Source organism: Ochotona curzoniae, unplaced genomic scaffold (genome assembly GCF_017591425.1).
Source record: "Ochotona curzoniae isolate NIBS_2020 unplaced genomic scaffold, NIBS_Ocur_1.0 contig_1071, whole genome shotgun sequence".
In the NCBI taxonomy this organism is placed as follows: Eukaryota; Metazoa; Chordata; class Mammalia; order Lagomorpha; family Ochotonidae; genus Ochotona; species Ochotona curzoniae.
This window is the reverse complement of record NW_024464939.1, coordinates 20,958,748-20,986,305: the sequence shown is the minus strand read 5'-3', so window position 1 is coordinate 20,986,305 and position 27,558 is coordinate 20,958,748. Positions and strand designations below refer to the sequence as shown.

Sequence of the window (27,558 nt, the reverse complement as noted above, 5' to 3'; positions counted from 1 at the left end):
TGAGCAAGTGAAATATTTACTAAACTGTATTTTGTGCTTTGTGTATGCAGACTTCTGATGACTTAATCGAGCTTTATTTTTGTGTGAAAGTGTGCAGTTGTGCTAAAAATTCATATGTATGCCTTATTCTCTGATTATAATGGCCCTGATCATATCTATTGTCTATAAAATATGTCCAATGTACTTAATTCAACTCTCAAGATGCCCCTCTCTTTAATTTGAGGAATGCTTTAGAAAACAGAATAAAATTTAAAGGGGCACATAGTAAATAATATTTTCTGATTTTTGTCATGATGGAAAAGTTTGCAGATTTCAAAGTCCTTCAGGTGTCAGTCTTAGTGTTGTATGCCAATGTAAGTGTAGTTTTTTTATATTGTTAAAGAAGTGAACACATTTTTGCTTGAACAAAAATCCTTTAACGTAAACTTCACACACTCAAGTTTTATTGGAAAATCATTTTTTGAAATAGTAGCAGTGATCTTGGATACACTTTAAGTTATATTAATTAGTTGAACACCAATGACTAGAAAAATTTCAAATACTTTGTAGCTATACAAAGGTAACCTAAATAGTTGAAAGTTTCAACTGTAGAACAGAAAAACACAGTCATTTTTAAAAATAATTTTCTTCTGAACTAAATTACTTTTTTCCTTGGTTTTGACTGTTGATGGCAATAGGAATTTATCACTCTAATGAATGAAATAGTTTTCCATTCATAGGCTTACAAAGGTATTTTTTGCTCAGTGATGGATGTTCAAAGATGTTTAGTTATGATACAATAGCTATGCTCATTCCAGTATCAATGAGATCCTATCATGGCAATTTTTTATCTACCTGGTGATGGTTCCTTTTTGCGGTTTTTGTTAACATTATTTCCACACTTCCAAAGGATTAATGCAGCAGATGTGCCAGATGTAACTGTGGTACCTTTATTCAACTTCCATTCACTAAATATTTATTGAGGACTTACTATGTACTGGTTACATGGTTTGGTGCTGATAACATGAAAATAAAATAGAATTGACCTCTGCAGGAACTTGAATTTTAGTGTTGATGATGGAATTACAAATAATTCTATTAGTGACCGCTACCTACATTAATTGGATTAAGTACATAGTTGCCTGTGTAGGTAAGACTTAATTGGGATATAAGCACTGTGATGAAGGAGTGTGCTCTAGCGAAGCCGATTCCCCTGGTTCGTCTGAAGCACAAAGGCTGTAGCTCTGCCAGCGGAGGGTGGTCACGACCCCGCTAGTTTATTCACTTAGATGAGTCAGCTTGGGTGTGGACTCTGGCAGTGAAGCTCCACATGTGTGTAGACCATTCCTCTGCTCTGTTCAGTAGCAGTAAAAGGTGCAGCTCAATTCCAGGGATTCTTTCAGGAGGCTTGGGTGTTCATTCAGTACTGCTACTTCTTAGATTTCAGCTGTTCCAAAGTCGTAACTGGCTGAAGCCCAAAAGTTAGAGTTCTGAAGATTCCTAATAATAAGTAGTTAGCAAAAGCTCATCAGTGGTTCTTGTTTCCATTTAGACATTTCAACCTGGGTCTGAGCAAATTTAGTAATGGTAGATAACTGAAAATTTAGACTTTCACCACTTATCTTACCAGGTGGCTAACAATGCTGGTCTCTAGGTTATGAGATTTCCCTATGATTCTGAGGAATGGTCCAAGGTCATCATCATATCCCCAAACTAATGCCACAGGTATTTGAAACTGGTTTCAGAGAAGCATAATTCTGTCTATTAAGCAAAAATACAAACGCTGAATTGTTGAAACTTTATGTGAAATCAAATTTAATTGAATAGAATCCTTGTAAGATGAAATACAGATATTTAGAAATGCCTGAAATGTATTTAGAAATATAGAAATATCTGATATTTAAAATACGTGTTCATGTCTATGATATCTTGTGGTATGAGCTTGCTGTGTTTATATACCTCTAAGGGTTTAACTTTTCTTGGTTTTCTTTACTAAGATATGACGGGCTGAATATCTTATTAATTATGTATGGAAGGCATTCTGCAATCTTAATATGTGCGAAATAAGTAAAAGATGTAATTTTTAGCTAGTATTAACATGAAAAGAATTATTCCTTAACGAAACATTAATTTTAAGTAGGAAAAAACTTCTTAGTTGAACCAGAAGTTATGAAGTCTATTTACATTTGTCTTATTTACTAAATAACCTGTTGTTATTAAATACAGTTTATTAGAGATTGTTCAATTGTATAATTACAGATTTTTTTTTCTAAATGTATTTGGCATAGGAATATATTGAATTTTAGCATTTTTACTTTTAAATATGGATCAAGTATTTTCTGAAAGATAGCCTTGATTACTATTTATTAATTCCAAGTACAAAAGTTACAACATGGGATTAATATAACCAAAGAATAAAATATTCAAACGTGCTAAATAGGAAGAAGCAAAATTTTAAGCACTTCTGAAACAGATACTGTGATTCCAGTAAAGAGTGAATGAAATATCTTCCACTTCACTATAAGATGAATGGTTCTTCATCTGAAATACAAAATGTTCTAAACACTGGTGATTATGGCGTCAACTAATGACCACAGTAAACAGATATTTATAAGCAATTTTTACATGCTTTAAAAATTAATTAACTAAGGATTTTTCAAAAAGGTTATGACAAGTTTCAGTGAGAGAATGAAACATATAAAAAACCCCTTACATATTTAATTTCATTGATTTTTACCAATGAGGGATGTTGTTTGTTTAAAATGCTTCAGCTTGTGCATATGGACTCATTGCATTAGATGCATTCATCACCTTTATATTGTTGAATTTCAATTGTAGTTAAGTGTTTAAAATGTTTAATATAATAGGTACTTAATTTAGAATATCAGAATTAATTGAAAGCCATATGATTTCTTCTGTATATTACTGTGAAACATCACTTGCAAAATTTTTTGAATTTTTTTCAGAATTGAAGTATCTAAAAATCAAAGAAACATGCCATAGCATTCTGGTTTAAGATCATAACTATGTGATATTATGAATGAAATAAAAATTCTGTTGCTAAAAAGTTATTGCAAATACATTACATTAGTTTCAAATAAATAATCAAGAGCCTGTGTAACTATGCTAATACTCTTTGCTCACTAAAGTCATTGAGTTCCTATAACTTTAATGTTTTATGAGACTTCTGCAAATTAAAATTTACTGAAGGAGTTGATCTTTAAAATGCATAAGTGAATTGTTTTTCATTGTGAACAAGGTTTATAAAATAATTATTCATTATCTGCTATGATTGTATCTAAAAAAAAAACAAGATTTATATTATATGAAAGACAGTTTCAGAGAGAGGAGAGAAACATCTTCCATGGATCAAACTCAAGTAACTTCAATGATTAGGGTTGTGCCAAATCAAGCCAACAACCAGAAATCCCATTCCGGTCTTCAAAGTTTTTGGAAGATCTGCTTTCCCAGGTGAATTAGCAGCAAGCTGGGTGGGAAAGGAGCAGCCAGCACTCTAATGGGAACTCAGACAGGATTTCTAGCATTGCAGGGATCAGCTTAACCCACAGGGCCAAAACCTGCTGTACCACAATGCCAGCCGCTCTTATCTGGTCTGCAAGATAGAGGCCCTCTAGAGCAGAAACTGCCCTTATTTGCAAAATGAGAATATATGTTCCACCTGAAGGGGAATGGATGCTGTGACTCATTAATGTAAGACTTTAAAAAGGAAGGAGAACCATAAATATGTTAAGAAATGATCTACCCATATGCATATCTACATTTTAATTATTTAAAATGTGTAAAATAATCTAAGACACAGAGTAAGATACATGTACTTTTCTTGCCTACATTTATTTTGAACATTGTCCATTGAATATACATGATTACAGAAATGTTGTCACTCTATAACTGAAAGTTCTTCACATAAAGAATGGTACTTAATAGAAAGTGGTAAGGCATTCAAAAATACAATTAATAGATTCTTCAATATTGTGTGTAAGGTTGTTTTAAATGCCACTTGTAAGTTTACTCGGTATAATATAAAGGCAACTTGTTATGGATCAGAGCATAATCTCCTTTATAGGAGATTAATGTATCAAAACATGCAGCACATGGAAGATCTTTGTCTCTCCTTTTATCTCTAATTTTCTGATCTGCCTTTCCGATGAAAATAGATAAATCTTATAGAAGAGAGAGAAAAGATACAACAGTTTGAAGCTCAACTGAAGTCAGTGGTCTACTTCCAAAAATACTGAATTATTTTCAAATGACCTCAATCCATGTACCTCTCATCTGTAAATACGTGATATTCTTAAAAAAAAAAAAACCTCAGTAGACACAATGGCAATTGATGATTACAACTGATCAAATACTCTAGATAATCTGCATATGCAATGCAAATGTTCTTTAATCAGTTGATATAATTGAAAAATTAGGACCTCCAACGATTTGCAAATAGGTTTACACATATTAAAAAATCTTTTCCCTCATTTAGCCACATGTTTGATTGTAACAGCTGTATCACATGGCCTGCTGTTACACGATTTTCATCTGTATTTCTGAATGCAAACTTAAGCTTATTTCCTGCAAAAATATCAAGTGATCTTTGACTAAGTGTGACCTGAGAGCTTAATAACGTTTTATCCAATCAAACACCTCAGCAAATACTACGTAGCTTCTATGTGCTTAATACCAGTTCATATTAACAAATAAGCCAATGAATACTAATTTTTGTATTTTTCAAATTACCTTAATCTCTTTGGGGTTTGAGACTAAGGTTAAAATAGTGGACACAGCTCTTTTTAGAATCTGACAGTTGTATTGCTGCTTTCATTCATTCACAGAGTTACGTTTTCATAAATATGTCTGCATCATTGACAAATGACTTTGCATGCTTCTAGTAGTCTGAGCAAACACAAAGATATTTCATAAAATATTGCCTCTAATGGCAGAGGGTGAGGCTCAACAACCTCATAGGAATCATCTGGAAAGTCATTTACAGGCGTATTTCAATGTCCTGAGCCCCCAAGTTTTGGTCCCTAGATTCGGTTATAACTCTGTAATCAATATTTTTTTTCCAAAAGAAACAATCCTCTGTCTTCTTTTAGAGATTCGATTGTAGGTGAACTGTAGAGCATACTATAAGGGCCTGAATCTATTGGGTATAGTCAATGAATTGTGCTTGATAGACACGGAAGCAAAAATATTAAAATGACAGGGTCTCTAATGTGTGCCACGTAAAGCACTTGGACTAGACTCTGTAAGTGTCTCCTGGAAACAATGGAAAATCTTGCTAGCAAGCCTGGGTAAAATATCATGCATTTCCTATATTCCTTTATGATATGCTCTCTAGGAGCACTTGAAATATAAAATGCTTGGTATAGGAAAGTCAGCAAAGTTATAAAATGATTCTAGCATAGATCTGAGAATAGGGTTCTTTTCTATCTTAATTATCTTATGAAAGTTTTATATAACATTTTAATATTTGTTGAATATGACTCATGGCTCCTTTCACTGTGTTCTAGATTTACTTGTATCTGAGTTGCTTTTGTGTTTCATTTTCTCCATTTCTAATTCTTTTACCAAAAAAAAAAAATAGAACATTTGCAAATGATAGAGTTTATATGTAGGGTTTCCCCTTAAATAAATTTAAATCTACAAACCAACAAAATGTACACACTACGCTTCACAATTTATTATGTGGTACTAGGTAAGAACTTCTGTGTTTAATTTTCTGGGAAAAAAAGATTCCAAAGATAAATCTAGATTCATTAGAATGACAATAATCATTGGAAATGAAATCTAAATCCATGAATATATTATTGACATTTGCCCTTTTTTGGTTACATTGGAAATATTTCTGAATTTCCAATCTATTTGTGAATGTAGGTGTTTTATGCATATTTATTACTTTGAGTAGGTTATAAATGGACATATACCAGGTTACAATGTTTAATCCTGTTTGTGTCACAGAATTGCACTGAATATTTCGCACGAGGTGTGAGCAATAGTGTGTTGGTGTGCAATGGTTTGGCCTGAGCCACACTTAGGGTTGTGTACAACAGGCCCACCTCTTATGTTACCTTTTGCTGTTTTGTCACCCTATCTTTAAGCAATTAATTGTAAAATGCTGGTACTAATGTTTGATCTTCCTACTCCACAGGGATGTTGTGGGGATCAAAATGGGATACTGTTTGAAAGTGTTATTAAGCCTTTTTTCTTTTTGTCATGACTAATGGGAATATTTGAAAAAAGATAATAGAATTAACATCCTCTAGCTTTTGTGGAATAACTCCAAGCTTTTGAAAAATATTCCTTCTAATTTTGGGAAATTGCCTACAAACAATAAAAATCAATACTTACTGCTAAATAATAAAAGGCAAGAGGAGAAAGGGAATAAAAAAGGGAATAAAATTGGAATAAATACATGGGTATTTAACAAAAGCCACATTCGTATGATTTGTTTTAGGATGTAGTACAAATTTTATCTCATTGTTTTAAATTTTCTTCCACATAATGCATAAAATCTAAGAGAAGAAATTTGTGTCTATACCTGTATTTCCATTAACAAAAGTAGGTCTAAGAAGGGCACAAGAGACAGATAATACCTGAAGATAGAAAATAATAGAAATCTATACTACATGTTTACATGCTTCTGTGAAAATAGTTGCAAAAATACTGAAATTTATAACCTTTAAAACTGAATTGTATTGTTACATATAGAAAATACGTGGAAAGCTCAATTTCGACATTAATTCATTGTATAAACAAATGTTTGCCAGCTGAAAACCAGTGTTAAATATTATTAGGGTTTTGTTGCGTTTGAAACGACTTTTACTTTCAAATAAACAGTGATGTTATATTTGAATATCAATTTATTTAATCATGATAATGGCTTTCATATAATTTGACTGAAATTCAAGTTTGTGCTCTATGTAAAAGCCTTTGGAAAGTGATATTAGACCATAACTTTTTTGTAATTTTTATGGTTGAAAATGTGCAAAAAAATGTAACTAATTCAGTAATTAATATCAATAGATTAAATTTTTTCTGGCTTATTTAGAACTGATTTTATAACAATAGCAACTTTTAAATTTCTCTGCTTCATAGTGTCACTGATATAATAATCTCTGATAAAAACTGAATGCATATTGACCAAAAATGTCTACAGATCTTGCTGGGGTATTTTCATTATCTGAAAACCAATAAGTTTCTTAAGTGAATATTTATTTGAGATTATTTTTGAGATTTTATCAATACATAAATTTGTCCTGTTTTTAAATTTATTTTAGAATTAAAATATTGTTTCTCATTTCCCATACTTTATAAGAGAAATATCCTTATCAATAATCACATTTTAATTGCTCAAAAGTTTTCCAATAGAAGAAAATATGAGATTTTTAAGGATAAATTAAAGCTAGTGATATTGTTATTCAGTTTTAATGCTTCTTTTTGTAAAAATTTACTGATCATTTTTATGATGACTGGTGCTTGCATCAAAATATAAAGACACTAAGATTTTATGTAAGTTTTGATTGACTTACGGTTGTTTTATGAATTGTCAGCAGAGGGTTTGTTCATCCAGATTTCCTCTCTTAAGCACAATAATATGTACTTGGTAATTACTGATCACTATGTGTGTTCAAGTATCTAATGTGGAGCAGTATTAATATAGTAAAATAAAATTTAAGCTAAGATTATGAAAGTAACTTTATGGAGGATAGTATCAGAAGCAATTACACATGAGCTTTGTATTTAGATTGCTCTTGTTCAGGTTTCAGCTTTGCCCTGGATTGTATGATGTAAGAATATTAAGTTCCTTCCTTCAAATATCAGATCTTATCATCAGAAAAATTGGAGTACAAACAATATATCGTTGGGTCTTGTGAAGATTAAATAAAATAAATATGCTCAGTTCACTGGTATATAATTATAGCTAGAGAAATGATTTGTTAGGATAATCATGTATTTTATATTAATTCCTATCTGATCTCAATTTGACACTTGACATTAGAACACATGAAAAAGAAAGTAAGCCATAGAAACATTGAATTAGTGGTTTAGATGTTTAACCTGGATAATAAATACCTGACTTACGTTGGTTTCACATAGACCTTTTCCACTAAATATTCTTGATATTTAGCTCTTAATTCTAATTTGCTGTCTTGTAAAGATAAAAGGCAATTAGCTGAAAAGATCACGTCACAGGAACTTAAATTTTTAACAGTGTGTTAGAAAGAAACTTGGCCTGCTTCTCCATTTAAAGAGAGTCTAGTGTGGCATTTGGCACGGCCATTTTAAATTTTTTAAGCTCTATTTTTTTTATTAGAAAACTGAATTTGCAGAAAGAAGAAGAGAAAGAGTTCTTCTATCCATTGATTAACTCCCCAAATGGCTGCAAAGACCAGAGCTGAGCTAATCTGAAGCCAGGAGCCAGAAGCTTCTTGCCATTGGCCCATGTGGATGCAGAGCCCAAGGACCTGAGCCATTCTCTGCTGCTTTTCCAGGGTTTAAGTCAGGAGATAAAAGGGAAGTAGAGCAGCTAGCTCCTGAAGCAGTGTTCATTTAGTCTGCTGCCACTTTTAGGTTGTAGCCTGTTGAGCCACCACAGTAGACCCTTGGCACAGCTTTTAGGATGCTGCTTGGGATAACTGCATCCCCTGTTGGAGTGCCTGTGTTTTGGTCATAGCTCTTGTTTCCAAACCTGCTTGACCGCTTGTGCACATCTCGGGAAGTAGCAGGCAATGACTCAAGTAGTTGTATCACTGCCACCTACATGAGAGAAGATATTGCATTTTGTTGGTTCTTGACTTCAGCCTGGCACAGTGCTGACCATTGTGGGCATTTCAAGAGCGAACCAGCAGATAGAAGATCTTTCTTGGTCTCTGTGTCTCCCAAATAAAGTGAACATTTATTTATTTGCTTTTTTGCAGTGATGTTTAAGCACAAAAGCATCATCCAGTCCAAATTTTCCTAAATGCTTGACTGAACAAATTAGCTGCAGCAACATGGAATTTTGAGATGAATTAGAGACATTCTTTATAAATTGTAGTTTAACCTGGAAAATACATCTTTGATCATACATGATTTAAATACAAAACTGGCTCTAAGCAACTTTATTTGGATAAGGAAAATTGAGAATGTAAGAGGACATTTTTGTTAGGTTAATGCTTTTAACCGGGAGAAAAAAATCTGAAGAATGCACATTTAAAAAAATCACTAAAACCACATTCCTTTAAGAAATAAATATTAGATCATTTACTCAAGGAACTAATACTTTTTCTGCCAACAAATAAAGGATTATTATTTTTTAAGCACCTTCTTTGTTTAAGAAACACTTTATCACAATATGGGTAATGTTATCATAGCATGAAAATCTATACATTTAGTACTTATTTTCTAAATTGCATCTCTATTTTCTGGTCATTAATGGCCCCAAATTCTTAACCAGATGGAATACTCCCCAATTCAGATAAATTTCAAAAATATTAAAGGCAATATTTACTCAATGTAAAAGGTAGGAAAGCTACTGATACATAGTATGCAAAAGCAAAGGATTGTAAAAATCCTATTTTGTGCTAGATTATCCTGGTTGCTGATTAATTTTGCTATTTAAATTGCCAGCGGTACAATTTTAGTATGTTATTTTGTTTAATATATTTTCAAGATATTTTTAATAGTTTCATTGGGAGTTGTTCTTTTATTTGGGAGTAGAGATGCACACTACAATGCATCTTCACTTTCTGGTATGTTAATTTCCACTGCACAGTTCATCTGTGAGAATGTATGTATGTACATATTTACCTATATATCTGTTTCGTATGTTGCATGAATGTTGTCATTAATCAAAACATATGATATTTGCTCTTTTAGGCTTAGTTCACCAAGCATGACAGTCTTCAGTTGGGACCATTTTGTTGCAAATACTAGAGTTTTATTCTTTTTAGTGAGTTCCTAGTTTTCCTTAGAGCAGATATACCACAGTTTCTTTATCCATTCCTCTTTTGAAGAATATCTGGGTTGTTCCCTTGTCTTTGTTATTATGGATTGTGCTGCTATAAATACAGAGCTGCATGTCTGTTTCTTACACACAGATGTCCCTTCCTTTGGATCTGAGCACTCTCCATGCTGACTTCCACGCTGGGTGCACTAGCCTGTGATGCCACCAACCGTGTAATTGTATAACTTCTTCCTCACATCCATGCCAGCAGGTGGTCTTAGTAGATTTCTTGATGTAGACCAATCTCACTGGAGTCAGGTGGAGTCTCAAAATGATTTTTACTTATATTTTCCTAATAGTGATCCTAATCAAAACCAAAACAGTATTCTTCTCAGAGCGGGAAAATACATGATGTAAAAATTCATCCTGAGGCTGGAGGAATTACAGTTCCAAACATCAAGACACACTACAGGACAATGGTCATTAAAATACTATCATACTGGTACAGAAAAGATCAATGGAACAGAAGAGACACCAGAAGTAAGACCATACATGTTCAGCCTACTAATCCTTGACAAGAGAACTGAAAATAATCCAAGGAAAAGCCTGGTTTGTTCAACAAAATGCTGTTGGAACAATTGGATTTAAATAATCAAAAGTAAGAATCAAGACTTTCCTCACCCCCCACCTATCATGGTTAAGAAAAAAAACGGTCAGCTCTAAATAGATCAAGGACCTAAATCTGCACATAGAAACCATCAAACTATCAGAGGAAAATGTAGGAAGCATTCTCCAAGATATAAAAATGGGAACAGACTTTTTAGAAAAGTCACCAAAAGCACAGGCAGTCAAATCCAAAATAAACAAATGGGACTACATCAAACTAAGAAGCTGCATGGCAAAGGAAATGATCAACAAAGTGAAGAAGCAACAAACAGAATGGGAAGAATCTTTGCACTCTATGCAACAAATGGGGCACTAATATCCAGGATTTATAAAGAGCTTCAGAAACTCAAGGACAGTAAAACAAACAAATCTGTTAAGAAACTACCAAAGGAAGTTTCTTTTTGAATTTGTTGAATTCAAAAGAACAAATTCAACTGGCATATAAACATATAAAAAATGCTCACTATATCTTATGCATAGAAATGATATTGCTGATCTGTATGGTGTAAATATTCTCTTACACTAAAGAATAATTTGAAAATCCATGAAAGTGGAATTGCAAGAATGAATTTATCTTAGTACAATGATATTTTCATTAGTATGAGGAAAATAACATGAAAAAGCTGTGGTTGCATTCTAAAATGATTGTATCAGTTTAGGCATGTACTGGTCATGGACTTTTTGCTAAAATTTTGACTGTCAGACTCTCAAAAATTTTTCATTAATTTAATTCTGTAATAGGTGTTGCTTAAGTTTTTTTTTTTTTAATTTGAGGTAACTAATAAAGGTGAATTTTCACATTTTCTATTTCCTTGATTATTTCTGTTATGGATGCCTTCTTCAGTATTTTGTCCAATTCACTGATTCTTCCTATAAGTCTGATTTGTAATTATTTTGTGCACTGACAATTTTACTCTCTGTTACTGAATTTTTTGTGTCTAGTAATTGTAGAATTTTTGTTTAAGCTAGTGTGTGATTACAGTTAGGTTAGCCTATATTTCTGTTTATGGGGTCTGCATGATTTTTTTTTGTCTCTTGCAATTTCAATAATTTAAATAAATTTGGTCTTTAAAATGAATCTGTCACTACAGTTATAGGCATATTAACTCTCTTGGTTTTCACTTTGTTCTCCCATATGCTAATTATTCTTTAGTGTTGTCTATATTGTGAATTTTGACCTAATATAATAAATAAATAAATGAGTCCTATTTTCCCTCGATGGAGACACATTAGCAGAAAGAATTACAGCTGCTTCTTGCAAGGCTCTACAGAGTTTACAAGTTGATTTTTTGGATTACATTAGAAAATTGTCCTGACCACTTGGGCAATACCTTTGTGTTTCCACCTTCTTTTTCTTTTTTTATTATCTCCAGTGAAAGGCAAACATCCTTTCCACTTCCCTTGTTGCCTGTTGACTATTGGGGGGAGGGATCGGGGGGGTGGGAAGGGGTGTCATGGTTGCGATTCATAGTTTCATGTAATTTATACCTCTTTGAAATTCTCAGCTCCATCCAGAAAGTTCATTACAACTTCCCGTTTTAGATGGGTTGGAAACACCATCTCCTTCTTGCATAAGTGAGTGCCACTTCCTAATGGTTTACCCAGTTCTAGACCTGTGTAGACTACAAAATTTTTTCTAAATGTCATAGTATAGATCTTATTTTTCTTTATTTCTGTTATGTGAAGAACTCATTTCTTTTCAAAATTATGTGAAACAGTTTGTTGTACTCTAACACTTTTGCTCTTGAAATAACTGACAGCTTTTTGTGAAAATTTGTCTCATACTGATCATAACTTAACTTTGTCTAATTAGAATGAAATCTGCAGCCAGAAACGATGGCTCAATTGGCTAATCCTCCACTTTCAAGCATTGGGATCTCATATAGGTGACTGTTCATGGCCCAGCTGCTCTGCTTCCCATCCAGCTCCCTGTAGGTGTAACCATTTGGGAAGTGAATCATCAGATAAAGGAGCCTTCTCTCTTCCTTTTCTTCTCTCTGCAAATATGCTTTTCCAATAAATACAAATAAATATTTTTAAAATTAAATCTCAATTATAGTTTTTAAAAAGCAAAAAGTTTTTAAAAAGCAATTTTTATAAATCCAAAGATCATGCATGCCATCATGTAATTTCTCCAAACATTTATGGTAAAAAATTATATCAGCTGATATAGAATACCTTTCTCTATTTGCCTAACTATATTTATTCTTAATTTGGAAAAGAGAGATGGAGAAACAGAGGAGAAAGAGATAAAAGCATGCACAAAATTTCACATTCATTAGTTCACTGTACAAGTGCTTGCAGCTGCCAGTGCTGGTCCAGGGCGGAATTGAGAGGCTGGGACTTCATCCAGGTTTCTCAAATGGGTGGCAGACCCACTAGTGGGGCCATCACTGTCCTCCTATGATAGTACACATTTGCAGGAAGCTAGCGTAGGGAACAGAGCCAACATGTGAACTACACACTCTAAGAAGAGATGTCTTATAATTTTTTATTTATTTTTTAAACATTTATTTATTTTATTTAAAAGGTAGGGGGCAATACATCTGAGTTCACTTTTCTAATGGTCATAGCAGCATGCCCAGGCCATCTTAGGCCTTCTCTGGACTCTGGAATGGACTGGATTCCTCTGGATCTCTTGCACTTGAGACATCTCCTGATGCTTTCCAAGGGATATTACCAAACAGCTGGATCAGAAACAGCTCCACCAGCAATAGTGTTACTCACATGTAAAGTCAAGATCACAGCAACAACTTAAACTGCTAAGAATATCAGCCCCCTTTTCCTTTTTTTTTAATCTCTCTTCCATGTATCAAGGGGAGAATGGCCTTTTATCTTTGTACTGTATTTATGTTCTTGTTTCATTTTGTACCATGAAGTTCTTAGAGTTGAAACATTCATAGTAATGTAGGTACAGGCATGACAGATCCAAAGTGGCTATTAAAGTGTAATTGAATTTCTGTCTCACAGCCTACACTGTCTTCACTTCTGGTAGCTGTATAATCTCTTAGAAAATATTTCATTCCAAAGCCACATTTTATTCCCAATAAAATAAGGATAAGAACAATTGTGATAAACCTCAGGTGTCTTAAACCTAAGATATCATAACTTAGATGCGATTCAATTTACAGATAATTTCTATTAGGTGTAGGTAGATAGAAAGATAGATAGATAGATAGATAGATAGATAGATAGATAGATAGATAGACAGACAGATAGATAGATAGATAGATATGTATATCTCCCAGGCTATTCACATTAATAACAAAGCACGTAGTTTATTGAATTTCAGCACATTAATAGACCCATGAAACAATGCAGCTCTCATACTAACTGAACATTGCTTCAGAACACATTATTTTCATGAAGAGTAAAATGAAGTTTGTTGGCTCCCATGTTTTGTAATTACCCCATTACCCTCTCTTTCTTGGCATCTTTATCAGCATTTAGTTCCAGGCAAGTAATTCTACACAGAAATATCCATTAACCTTCTCTGTGGGGTAATCATTTTCTTGTAAATTAAGCTGCCTAATTAGCTGATTCTTTGGAAAATTGATTCTGAACTTGATCCCCAAAAGCTTAACCAAGATGTTGCTACTTTTATAATAAACTATGTATAAATTATTTCCTAAAGATATCAAATTCAAATTGCTCTTTATTAGGTCAGTAATGAGGTTGCCTGTCCTAGGAATTGACAGATCAAAACAAAACTGTTGCTGTATTTCACAAGCACTATTTGCTATTAGTCTGTCCAGTTCTTGCAGGTAAGTAGCAAAAGCCACCACTTTACATATGAGTCACTGTAATGTGACTTGGAATCCTCACAAACTGACTATTATAGAACAACCTTGAGACCAACTGGATTGCTTTTAGGAAACTAGCTTCCCGCAATGGGGAATAAATACAGATTCAAAAGACTGTAATGTAAATTCAGATTATGTTGTCTCAAAAGGATGGAAGGAAGGGAGGAAGCAAGGGAAGGAGGAAGCCAGGAAGGGACTGTTGTTATATCCTTACACTTGTGTGTCTATCAACCAATTGAATTTGTTCTTTGTATTAATATCACATTAACATAGGAAACCAAGGTAAGAAAGAGTAGTTGAGAGGCTTGAATATTGTGAGAATGCTTCAACTCTCGTTATAATTTCTGCTTAAAATATTGGTCAACAACAGCAGAGATATTTTCGATGAGCTATTTTATTTTCAGTTATGCGTGTGATGAGTCTTTTGAGACCAAGTGCATGTACCATGAGCATCTCTCTAATGAGCTAGCATAGCTATGTTGGCAGTTGGAGTGAAAGGCTAACAATTAGAACAGATATGAGTTAGTGGATAAATATTTTTTAATATTGTAACTGATTTTTCCCCCACTTGAATAAAATACTCAACCTAGAAAAAAGAAAAAAGGAATGTTTCCACATAAAATATGAGCAGATGCTTAAAAATGTGTAGTTTATAAATTTGTCTCTAATCTCTTGGTCCTGCACTGAGTTCTGAATTTTTAGAGATGAAAGACAGAGAATATGTGGAAATTGTACATGACCCCTGAGTAGTTTTAAACATTTATTCTATTTGAAAGACAGAGTTTCAGACAGAGAGTGAGAAAAAGAGGAAGAGAGAACTTCCCTCTGCTGATTCACTCGACAAACACCTACAGGAGCCAGAGCACGGTGAGGAAAAAGCTAAGAGTCAGAACTTCTGGCCAAACATCCGATGTGCTCTGCAAGTCCTCGGGCCATCCTGTTGCCATCCCAAGCACATCAGAAAGCTGGATTTAAAAAGGCCAAAACTCCAACTGATGCTTTGATATGACCTGCTGCCATCACAGGCAGCAAGTTGTTGCTGTTCAGATATGTGTAGCATTGGTGCTTTGGGACATCATTGACCTACACTGACTGAGGATTAATAATCTCAGTTGATGGGGATCTGGCCCATCCTCACATCTCTAATTTGGTAATATTAGTAATACTGTTGCATCTTCAAAACTGCAAACAGTCAACAAGTTCTCAGAGGAATCGTATGACCTACTCAGATAGCCTGAAAAAAAAAAAAAAACACTGTAAAATGAGAAAGGTAATTAAAATATCCATTTCACAAAGACATATGCCATGAGTTCTAGGGCCATTATTGACTGTATTTTGAAAAATTATCTGTGAATAAATCTAGCTTCGTTTATAGATTACAGGTTGAGAATAAGTCAAGAAATTAAAAACATCGAAGATAAGCCATCATAGAAACCTTACTAGAAATTTGCAGAGGGTGAAAATAAAATAAGCAGACTTTGAACGAGGCTTTTAGAAAAGTATTTTCTTTTTCTTTAAGATGGGGTGACCTGCAAATCTGAGGGCCACAAAGGGAGAGAGAGGGCTCAAACAAAAGCCAGCTAGGGGATTTGGGAAGGCTCATGTTTCTGCTTTAGGATTATCTGCTTGAGACTGTTGAAAATGTTTAAAAAGACAATGCCGTCAACACTTTCTTATATGCCTACGCTTACATTCTGTGGCAATTTAGAAAATAAAGCCTCATTTCTATGCTCAAATCTTCATAGATTAGTGAGGAAATGAGTATATAATTGAGTAATTCCATTACGGGTGAGTGCTAGAAGAGAAATGTGCAAATTCTTAGGATGGAGAATAGGAAGGCAGCCATAACATTGAAACAAAATCAAACACACGGAGGGAAAGAGAATTATTGGTCACAATTTGATTTCAGAAAATCTGCTAGAATTTTTTGTAGATTGTGTAATATTGACTAGATAAGACATTCGGAGCTTTGATAAAGAAATACCTGTACTTAGAAACAGGCTATGTTCCATAACTGGAGTGTGCATGTTTTTGATTAAATCAGCTGGTGTCAAGAGTTTGTTAGTAAGGACACATCCGCATGCCTTATATGTTATTAGTGTGCTGAAATTGATGTACTTTCTGTATTTCTGAAGCTTTTTACTTTTACCAATGAGCAAAATCTCAATCTTTTAAGATTAAAATGTTGGAAATTGGCATTTGTTCTGAAAAAGTACCTATATGAAATATCTTCAAAAAGTTAATGGAAATGTTATTATTAAAAAATTATGCAGAGAATTCATTTTTTTGCCACCAGAATAAATTGTGCTCACAGTTTTATTTTCCACAGACTTTTTCAGGCACCTGCACAGTGCTTTTTTCTCATTTTTTTCTATGTTTGTTTTGTTTTTGAGACAGAGGCAGTGACAGGGAATATAAAAGTGCTGATATCTAATATTTCATTTCCAAAATGTTCAAAATAGCCAGGACTTAGCTGGGCCAAAGCAAGAAGATGGGAACCCAAGTCAGGTATCCCAAACGGTTAATAGGAACCCGGGCACCTGCGCCTTTACCGCTTCCCCCTAGATCTGCAATGTCCAGAAGTAGGAGTCAGGAATTGAAGGAGGACTCAAACCCAGGTTTGGAATAAAAGAGAAGCAAGAAAACATGATATAGCTTACCATTGTAACTTCTGCCTACTTGAAAAAAGTGGTAATTTGATGACACATTTCTTCCATCTTCTCACTCCACAATGATAAAATTGAAATTGGATGTGATTTTCAAAGAGGCTGTAGAACCTACTGAGTCAGGATTCGTGCTAGGAAATACATGTTTGTAAAGTAAGAAATCTGTTTTATTTATTTTGCATTAAAATATGTCTCGCAGGTTTTGTAGTAAGAGAAGTTTTATGTATTTTACATAGTATGCCAATAGGCCTAGATGAGAAGTAAGAGTGTGAACGTTAGTCCTGAGCTTGAGTCAGTGGGGGTCAGTAGCTAGCCAGCTAGCTCTGGATTCCTTCCCACTCCAGTAGGGACCTGGGAGCAGGGCCCCCTTATCTTGGTTGCCAAGTAACAGGACCCCAGAATCAGAAAAATCTGAACCAGAAAAACATATTTAAAGTGAATTTAAGATGGGGTGCATGATTTCATAATTAATATTGGAAAAAAGTTTGATCAGAATGTTCTCTAGAAATTAAAATAGAAATTACTTTTACAATTAGTTTGTATTTTGCTAAGATGTCAAGTAGTGATTCCATTATAGCCATTATTGGGGCAAAGGGATTTCAGATTGTTAGAATAGTGAATTGTGCTGATTCCATAGCCTTCATCACACATTATTTTTACACATGAGTTTTTTAAAATCATTGTACCTTCATGTCTATGAGGGATGGGTGTGAGAACTCTCTACACAAACACACAAACACACACACACACGCTCTTCTCTACACAGAAAGTTAATACTTATTGTCTTCTGCTCAATCTGGCAAAACTCTCAAACACAAGCTTCCTTCCCAATAGCTTACCATGGATATCCTTAATGTGCCAACACACACAACTGTTAAGTGTAGTAAGAGAAGACTTGTGTTTGACCTAAAGAGAGTAATGTAGGAATTATCAGTATTCAGCAAAATAGCCTTAGTGATCTCTGTTTGGAGCACAGTCCTCATGCTAATAGAAAAACACGAACTGACTTCACTTTGCACATATGTGGTGCATACAGTGTATAGTTACAGTTCCCCTATTTTACTTCTGCATATTGGCCTTATCTCATAGCCTGGAGTTCAAAACTAGAATATCATTTCATATTTTCTTCCTACTAAATACAAGCTCTGAGAAATAAGCAATTAACCTCTTCCTACTCTAAAGGGTTCATGAAGCAGGAACATGGGCATAATGTGAGGGCTTGCAAGTCATGTGGAATTTCAGTGCCAATCCTAGAGCTGATAAATCACCGTATGTATTTTAACAAGATTCCTTTGTATGGATGAGTACATGAAAGCTTGAGAAGTGCCTAGTTAACTGTTGCAGATGTGTCGTTAAATTGGAAGCATGCAAACGGTCAAGAGTGTTAGCTGAGATGCTGCATGCCAAGCATCTGATACAGGAGCCTGGGGCAAAAGAAGTCTCCTCTCCTAAACAGATTGGAATGAGGATTTTTGCTGCTCTGACTGTTGAAAGCATCTTTCACAGGTCAAGGGACTCGCTCGGGAAGGCAGTGTCCTACAGACAATAGCAGAACCTGGAGGGAGAAACATGTCTATTCCTGGAAATTAAGTGTTGAGAGCATGCATTAAAAAGTCTTATTCATCTCAAGAATGCCACGCCAGTGAGCATTCTACCGCATGTGGAGGGAATGCCTGTGCCATCGGCTGCACATATGCCATGTAGTGCTAGTGGCAAATTTCCATGTTGGCATCACATCCCCCAAAGCATTTTTTAAATCCTGCTTAGTTTGTTCACAAGTAAATTCCCTGAAAGGAATTACCATATGGGATATTTGTAGTCAGGGAAGATTTTATTTCAATCCTCTTGCCTTGAAACAGCTGTGTAAGAGGGCACACTGCTGATTCCAGCAGGAATTACCATTCGTTTCATGTGAACATAGATACTGAGCAAACAGAATCTATAAGATACTTCAAAAGTTGCTTTTAAGCCTGCTGTGCCTATGATGTTAGTGATGGGTTAACATTTGTAGATACCTGTGAATAAGTAGAGAAAAAATCTTTTTGCAGATGTTTTCTGTGTTTGATAGGTTGTGGTTGATAAATAAGTAATATTTACACAACAGTTGGAAGCAGTACAAGAAACTGCACATAAGCTTTCCTTTTACAGGTTGATCCCAACGGTTAGCTAGTGGCTCACTTGTATTATTCACATAGATTGGAGTACATGAACATTTTGATTGAGACTTTTATCTGTCATAAAAAAAACCACATGGCTTTTTGAATACTAATAATAAGTGTAAACGTATATACATTATTTCAAACAAGAAAATGGTGAAAGAAGGAAATACTTCCCAATCATAACTGGTATCCCCAAATGAGATTTATTGGTGCTTTAGTGCTTCCTATTTGAGAATTTCCTATTTTGTATGTGAAGATACCCGTATGTTTTGTGTGATGTATCTCCCATCTTCCCCTCATAGACAAAGGATTTTTGGAGCTATGTTCTAGGTTTTACTATAATCTTTGTTTCCAGAATACTTAATACGTATTTTAATACAATAAAAATAATTAGTGGAGAACATACACACGTATGATCCAAACACCGATGATACAGGAAAAAAAATCCATTTCCTTTATCTACACTTCGATTTGTACATGTGGTTTTACTGTTTCGTATCAGGTTACAGAAATATTGCGCTGCTTAATTCTGTATTTAGGGATGCTCTTAAGTGTACTTTGCTCCTGTTTACTGAGATTTGATTATGAGCTTTAGAGCAACATAAACAGTATGTTTCCGTTTCATGCTATGCTTGTGGTCTGGTTCCTGAAAAGGCTAAGCTTGGCAGGATTGTACTGTGGTGAGTGCTTCAAAATAACATGAACAATAATACATTGTCCAATGTTTATCTAGGACTAGGATTTACTTTTTTGTTCCAATAATTCTGAATTATCTTTCCTATGTAATATATCAAATGTCCAGTCAAATTGTAAGAGCTTCCCCAAATTTCCTTCTGCCAATAATCCTAATTTTCTTTGCTCCACAAGAAGGAAGGAAGGAGGATTATGGGACTAAGTAGAGCATTCCTCTGCTGCTGGCACATGACATACACTGGTGTGGCTGGTGTCCCCTGAAATCATTCCATGCACTTTGTACGCTGTTTAGCACCGCATTTTGTTTTTCTATGCTCCTATTATATTCTCAGCTAATTTAGAATTGCTGTAGCAGATATCCTTTTCTACTACTTTTTTGAGCTTTTTTTTTTTTATTGTTGCTTACATTGTATTATGTAGTACAGTTTTATAGGCGCTGGGGATCCCCCCCACCCCTCCCATACCCCTCCCCCCATGGTGGATTCCTCCACCTTGTTGCATAACCATAGTTCAAGTTCAGTTGAGATTCATTGCTTGCAAACACATGCCTAGCATAAAGTTCAGCGTCTTATTGTCCAGATAAGTCCGGTGGCCTCTTGGGGAGACCTTCTATGGTCTGAAGCTTTTTGAATATAGTTAGTCCCCCGCACAGATGGGTTTTGCATCCAAGAATTGAACAAACTACAGGTCAAAAATACTTTAAAAGAAAAAAATAATGCATCTGCACTGGACATGTTGATTTTTTTTCTTACCATTATCCCTAAACCATAAAGTAGAACAAGCCATTTACATAGCATTTACATTATATTAAGTACTATAAACAGTCCGAGTTAAATGTATAGGAAGACGTTCGCAGGTTATATGCGAGTTCTTTGCCCTTTTATATAAGGAACTCGAGCATCTGTGGAGTTTGATATTTCTTTTTTTTTTAAGATTTTTTTTTTTTATTTTTTTATTGGAAAGGTGAATATACAGAGAGGAGGAGAGACAGAGAGGAAGATCTTCCGTCCGATGATTCACTCCCCAAGTGAGTGCAACGGCAGATGCTATGCCAAGCAGAAGCCAGGAACCTTTCCGGGTCTCCCACGCAGGTGCAGGGTCCCAAAGCTATGGGCCGTCCTCGACTGCTTTCCCAGGCCACAGGCAGGGAGCTGGATGGTAAGCAGAGCTACCGGGATTAGAACCGGTACCGATATGGGATCCCGGGCGCATTCAAGGTGAGGACGTTAACCACTACGCTATCGCACTGGGCCCTATATATTATGTGAATTATTAACTTAATTTATGAGTTCCTTTTATTTTTATTTGATTTTTCCAATGCTGTTACCTGCTGCTTTAGCTTCTGCACAAAAATATGTGTGTATTTGATACCTGAAGTATTTTTCATCATCTACGATACTGAGAAAATGACAAGAAGGGGGTGGTACAAAAAGTGAATTAACTTTTACCTCAGCTTACTATCTCTCAAGACTGTGATATTCTCTGAATCTCATTGTACTAATAGAAATTATTGCATAGCTGATACAGTTTCTACCCTTCATTATTTCATTTTTGTTACAGATTAGAATATTATACAATATCATGAAATCAGAATATATTAGGTGTTTTGTTTTTAATCACTTCTCGGCCTTTTGGCTAAGATCAAGTGCAGAATATATTGTTCTTAAAATCTAGTCTACTGTAAAGATCTCGATTATAATTAATTGGCTTTAAACGTTTTTGGATTACAGAACAGATGATTTGGTGATTTCTTATCACTGCACCAATCGGAGTGGCAGAACACGGGTTACTGTTCTTGTCTTCCATGTAACACTGGGAATGTATGTAGGCATTTGTCTTGCATTTCATGTAAACTCAAAAGTCATCCATAGATGGTTGTTACTTGATCTGATAGGAGGCCTTATCGGAAAGGCTAGCATGTTTGTAGTTTCATTGTCAGAAGTCTGATGGAGAAAAGAAGAAATACAGGGTCTGATAAAAGTGGTACTTCCTTCAAAGACAGAAAATAAGAGTCCGCAGTGGGAGACTGGGCTTGCTTGACCTTCCTCGGAGACACGGCACGCCCCTCCATTTCTTTCCTTTTATGTTTTGGCTTCCTTTTTAATATATAAATCATAAGCTTCTTACTTCGATACCTGTAGGAACATGAGTAAATGTTAATGTCGCAGCTGAAAATGAGTCTAAGTAAAATAGTAAGTTTGTGTAAAATCCAAACTGAAAAATGACATTCATTATGCTGCATCTACAAAGGAAGAAATACAAACCATTAAAAGTTGGAAATGTCATGAGGAGAAAGGCACAAGTCATAAGTTTATAATTTTTCACTTATAAATATGTCTTGTATTTAGATAGCTAATGTGATGTGTTCATAATCTTGGTGAATTATATTAAAATATCCAAGAAATTGCTTATACATCTAAGTCAGCGTAAAATAAACAGCTAAAGCTAAAATTAATTTATAATAGCTACTTCCTAATCACTCTTTTTGTCGGGCTGTTAGGACTCAGTTTACGTTGCTGCTTTTGGAACTATAAACAGTATAGTTTTCTAATCCTTCATACTGTCACTTTCCAAAGTGCTTGTGTTATATCACTGCCCGCTCATGTTTTCAATCCCATTGTGGTGCATCAGACATGAGTCTGAAATGGCATTGGAGATGGATGCTTGTATTTCTTGTTGTGAATTAATTGAAACGGAAAAAGAGATATTCTGTCGTATTAGAGGACTGTGATCCCTCGAGCTCAAACGCAATGATGATGCATCTGAAATCAGTCTCCCAAATGACATGCCAATGCTCTACTCGCTGTCCGACAGGGGGTGGTCATTTAAACAGACCCACGTCAAGTGTGATCAGAGGTGTTGTGACATTCTGCCCTGGACTGTCATTTTGAAGTGCCCACCTGCACTGAAGAGTTTCTGGTATCTATGTGTGTTTGCTGATGGTGTGATATTGGTTCTTTAAACTTTGATTTCCTTATTTCGACCAGTCGGATAACATTACATGTTCTTTCTTTTACATAATGGACTGACAAAAATACTAGCAGATTTTTCTTCCTTTCTGTTTGTTCTGAAAGAAAATGGTGTTCTTTGAACATCAGATTGTCATCCCCAAACTTTCCTAGGATTTATACAATAATTACAATTTAGTTTTTAATGTCTGCCCCATGATTCAAGATATTAGGTCACTTACATATTATAATTGAGTGTTCTCTTACACCACACACACACACATATTATATTTTTATATGTTATTGGTCTTCTTTAAAAATAACAATCATTAAAATTACAATTATATAGAAGTGTTAAAAATAAATACTAAACTTTCCATGAGAGTTTGGGTTTTAAAACTCTATGGTGAAGGATAAAATACAAATAGTAAAACACATTAAGTTAACATTGAACTGATTTAAAAAAAGATGTAAAAATAAGATGTAAAATTTGTGATGGGAAAATAGCAAAACCAGCAGCCTTAAAAAAAAAAAAAGTTGATTTAAAAGGGCCAATGTTGTGGCCCTTTAACAAGTGAAGCCTTTACCTGGCATTGCATATGGATAGCCTCTATTCCTGACTTCCCACTTCTGAACCAGTTGTCTGCCAATGTCCTGCGAAAGACAGTGAAGGATGACCTTGGTATTAGGACCCTGCTACCCACATGAGAGACATGAAGGAAGAAGGCTCCCGGCTCATGGCTCTGGCTTTCTCTTCTCTGGCTATTGTGATCATCTGGGGAGTCAACTAGCACTGAAATACCTCTCTTTTTGTCCCTGTCTCTCTTCCTTTAAATTTGACTTGCAAATAAATAAATGAATCTTTAAAAAATGGCTGTTGACTGCCATAGACACTAACCAAGATGTCTTATCAGAGGGAAGCGATATTTATTTACTTTTCTAAGTCACAATTCCTCCACATATTTACTTTATAATCTCATAATAATTATAAAACCATTGAATGTGGTCTAGTTCAAGATTTCAAGCATTGTGCCTGATAGAATGATGTAATGAAATCTGATTTACAAAGCTCTTAACTCTGTAAAATGCATTCAGTGTTTCTTAATATCTGTGCTGATTAGAGTTCTTTGGTTAAGATTAATTCCTGCTATTGATTTTTAACTAAATTTTTGTGAATACCTAATATGATAGAGCAAGGAAAAGTAAAATATATATCAAAATAACTTTTTATTTTAATGTTTACAAGTTGAAAAGGCATAAGGTTACCAAAGAAATACCCCTTGAGAAGTTTCTGTGGATTAATAAATAAAAGGGTATATTAAAATATACACAGATTAATTAATTTGTGAAAACAATTGTCTTTTAAAAAGAAAATCCCCCTCTGAATAATATCTTCTTAGTTCATTTTTAAGCTGGCCATAAAGAATATTTATAACCACTTAAAAGTGCTTTATGCAAAATATCAAATATATTTCCATGTACTTACTACTGAAAATATGCTGCTTGAGTCAGGAGTATCAGTAACTTTTGGGAGTTTTCAGAAATCAAAATCTATTGGATTTGAGTTTGAATTCTATCAAAAGTACAACTGATTAATATACATATTTTATGTATTAAAATAAAATCTAAGTATAGTTTTAAAAACAAATTTACAAAACTGTGGATTCATGTGATTTAAATACATGCTGTTATCACAAGGTAGCAGAGAAAAGTTTATTAAAGTTCTCTTAAATTAATGCAGTACTTTTAACATTTTTGAATTGCCTTATGTTACCAGTTTGTACTTGGAATACATTTGGATACATTTGAAAGTATATGTTATAAATAAGATATTTTGTTATATGCTTTATACAGTGAATTATATTATATAGTGAATGAGGCAAGTTTGAGCACTTCTTAGTGCTTCAAATGTATTATACCACCAGGGGGTGCTAATGCTTTTGATATACATTTCCAAAATATTAAACTAGATAAAGTCAAGTTTTAAAAATAAGAAAATGAATACGTGTAACACTTAAGCAAACCCGTTACAGGAAAAAGAATTATTTAGGATACTAAAGTTGAAACTTGAATTGAAAATTAAAACTTGCTACTTGATAAACTTTTATGCAAAAGGGATAATTTTTCAAACTTCACTTTAGTTCTGGTTTTAAGCTTTCTTCAAAGCTGGAAGGTAATATTTAGGATATGAAGATCAAAGAAGAGACGGTGCAATGTGGACAGTTCTCTTGTGAGACCAGAATAATGGGGCTCTGGTTCTTCTATATCCCTAGGTGTGTTTTCTGTTTCATTTTCTATCGTTTTCACAGGGGACTTCGTTTATAATTTTTTTAAAGAAAAATATATAAAGCAAGGAAGGAAAAAAGGATGGAAGGAAAAGACAGGACTCCTTTATCGAGATATTGCATGTCTAGTACTCAAATTCCACTTGAGACTCACAATTATTTAAACGTATTTAGGACACAATAAAACAAAGCATTGGCATTTTGTGAATAGGAATGCATATTACTTACAATGCCACATGTATCCTAATCTTTCTTGTCTTTATGTGGTCCATAATGTGGCAGCAAGGACAGTAACATGACTTTATTTCAGATTTCTGCTCATATCTATGTAATATCAGACATGATTTCCAGTGGAACTTCTATTGACTGAGACATCCTAAATGACTACACACGTATTGCTCTGGCAGCACACGCTCAGACCTTTGATGGTGGGAGGATTGCATGCATGTGCTTGTCTTGGTACATCTAGAACAAACTTGGCGGCCCACAGAGCTACATTTGTAAAGAAGCTATGTTAATATGCTTAATTGAGGTCCAGCAGATGAAAAACAAAAGCGTTATAGAAAGAAACATAATTTAATCATGTCTGTAATACATCATAGAAAAATATGATGTGTAACTTGATGAGTATATGTTTATGAATAAATGTATCTTTAATCTGAAGAACAGTTTACCTAATTTGTAGTGTTGCCTTTGATCGCCACCTTAAAAGCTGACCTGTTGCTGTACTGTCAGTATAGCATAAAAGACGCTTCAGAGAAAAAAAAAAACATGTTGAGCAAAACTACAGTAATATATCACACCTCCTGCTGGTGACTTTACCTTTGGTCTTGGAGTAGGGGCAGGTGTCAGTCCTTGATTATTTAGCGAGTAAAATAATCATATCTTCTTCTGTGTTGAGAGTGAGAATATGTCCATGTTTCCAGCGCATGAGCTTCTCTCCTAAAATGGCATGGCACAGGTTTTCTCAAGGTGTGCAAAATTCTTTTTGTTCAAATGAGAACTAAGGAGTGACACCTCCGTAAGTCATCCTTCTCCCACAGTCTGCCTCTGAGTTCTTTCCCTGGAAGGTTCCGACACTATGATTTTTCTGGCCATCATTGTGCACATTTTCCTGCTGCTTCTAGATAAAGAAGTTGCTTTTCCATGGTTCATAGTGACATAGCTGAGAGAAGATGAGCACAAAATGAAATTGATTCCATAGGAACAGAATTTTAAAACTTTCTTTCCAAAGTGTTTCCATTCATGCAAATACTAATAGGAATACAGAACAAATATAATGACCTAACATAACCGTTCTTATCATTATAAGACACATTATTCCAAAGCACCTTACACATCTTTAAACATGTTCCTTTTGAGTTTGTTCCTTCCCAGGCAGTATTAGTCTATTGTCCAAATAACCTTTAATTAATATCTGGTCCCATATTTCCTTTAAGATCTAGTGTGATGGTTTATCCTTCACCTGTTACGAAAAGTTGCAAAGTTAATGTTCTGTTTCTTTTGAGAAAATGAAGCACCTGTGCCTTTGCTCCTCCAGGTGTACTCTGCAGATCAGTGGCAGCAGCAACCCAGGAACTGGCTGGAAATGCACACTGCATCTCATTCTTTTTCGTGGTCCGAAGGCTCCACCTGGCTGGGAGGCGCTTCTCGGGCAGGGGTGACTGAACACATGAACCTTAGAACACAAATGCCAATCATTTGACATATGTGCTACCCTTTTCCCAGAGTATAGCTTAAGGGTATAACAGTCATTGAATGAACATGGCAATTTTCCCCTTGCTCCTAGTCTTTGCCTGAGCCATATTTCTAACCCAGGATTCCAAGTAGCCTCTCACATAGATTTGGGTTAAATCAATTCATTAGACTTCATTTAATCCACCATGTGGATTGATATCCCACCCCTGCCTCCCTCTCTACCCACTTCTTTTCTCAAATAAATAAACAACAAATAGATAGTAGGGGAAAAATCCAGTTCGAAGAGCTATACTAATTCCTAAATATAGGAAAATGCCAAGCTTTAAGAAATATGAGAAATTATCCAAATACCATTTTAAAATTGTATGAAAAGAAAAGAATATGAAAAAGAAGAAAGAAGGAAGGACGTGAGGGATGGAGAGAGGAAGGGAAGAAGAAAGAAAAGCTGAAAGGAAGGAAGAAAGCGATTCAGGAGCAATGAAGAGGGAGATATGGCAGGACATCCTGAGTTCTGTGGAAGTTGCTAATAACAGTCGTGTATGTCATACGACATTAATATTTGGTCATTAGACATTTTAAGATATATTTAATTGAAAACAATAAAAAATACCAGGAAATTTATGAGTGTTGATGTAATTATAACATTATGCTTATGCCCCCACAAGTTGAGTTTAAGCTTTGCTCCAGCTCTCACTCTTGAGTACAGAATAGGGCAAAGATC

At 34.6% G+C, this 27,558-nt stretch overlaps 1 protein-coding gene across 1 annotated transcript in view; it reads left to right on the top strand.

Moving 5' to 3' along the window:
- CUNH8orf34 (chromosome unknown C8orf34 homolog) overlaps nucleotides 1–27,558 on the top strand; it is a 211,051-nt gene that overhangs the window by 145,094 nt on the left and 38,399 nt on the right. The window lies entirely within an intron of this gene.